A 953-nucleotide genomic window follows, 5' to 3' on the forward strand; every position below is an offset into this window, starting at 1 on the left:
CTTTTGTCTTTCAATAAAGCTATAAAAGTTTTCTTCGCGAAAATCGATTGATAAAAACCTGCTGTAATACTTTATTTATATAGAAATCGTTTATTAAGCCGATAATAATATAAGAAGCTACACATTGGGAAGTTTATCGCATCGTGCGTAATTGTAATTTCTTCACGCTCATTATGTGTCTCGAATGGATCGAAATGCCAAACGCGCTGTGACGTTTCGAATTTGCATCACGATTCTGCAATTCCGTTAATTAGCGTGCAAATTGTCTCGTAAGTCGTCGTGGAACGGCACTGCTTAAATTCTCGTCTGAAATTTGTGCCCGAACGTGAGGACGTGAGCTAGTATTTCAATCTTTTACACAGACGATCTAAAAAATAATTGCAAATCGAATGTGTCGAATTATTTAGATTATATATCTTGATCATTGTGCATTGTGTCTTGTTACATGCCTATTTATCGCGGATATACTTATTGTGCGTCGCGTCACGAATAATGACCTCAGAATACCATTGTGCAAGTTTTTTTTTAAATATAATTACGGTCGTTTTTATACGAATATTGCGTATACTAAAGTCGCTGGAATCTTAGCTAGCTAATCGAGATGCGTGTTCGCCCGACGTCTAGAATTTTCTCGAAAGATGCGAAGAAGCTGCGCGTATGATCGTAAAAGGTAATATTTCATTTGTCGTACAACATATATATTTTTTAAACGTTATTGATTGACTACAAGATAGAGGATTTCTAGAAACTCGAGAACTTCTCCATCCTGCAGCCAATCAATATGCTTAAAAAATTTGTCGACATATGATTGGTAGACCGAAAATTCGTCGAGCGGAAAATAAACGACGGATAAGGGATTATCACGTCTCGACTCCCCTGACTTTCAAAGAGTCTCCTAGACGAAAACCGTCATCGCGTGACTGTGTCGTCCTGTTGGAAACAATGAAAAAAAT

This window comes from Temnothorax curvispinosus, unplaced genomic scaffold (genome assembly GCF_003070985.1).
Source record: "Temnothorax curvispinosus isolate PA1 unplaced genomic scaffold, ASM307098v1 QBEX01006556.1, whole genome shotgun sequence".
NCBI classification, from domain to species: Eukaryota; Metazoa; Arthropoda; class Insecta; order Hymenoptera; family Formicidae; genus Temnothorax; species Temnothorax curvispinosus.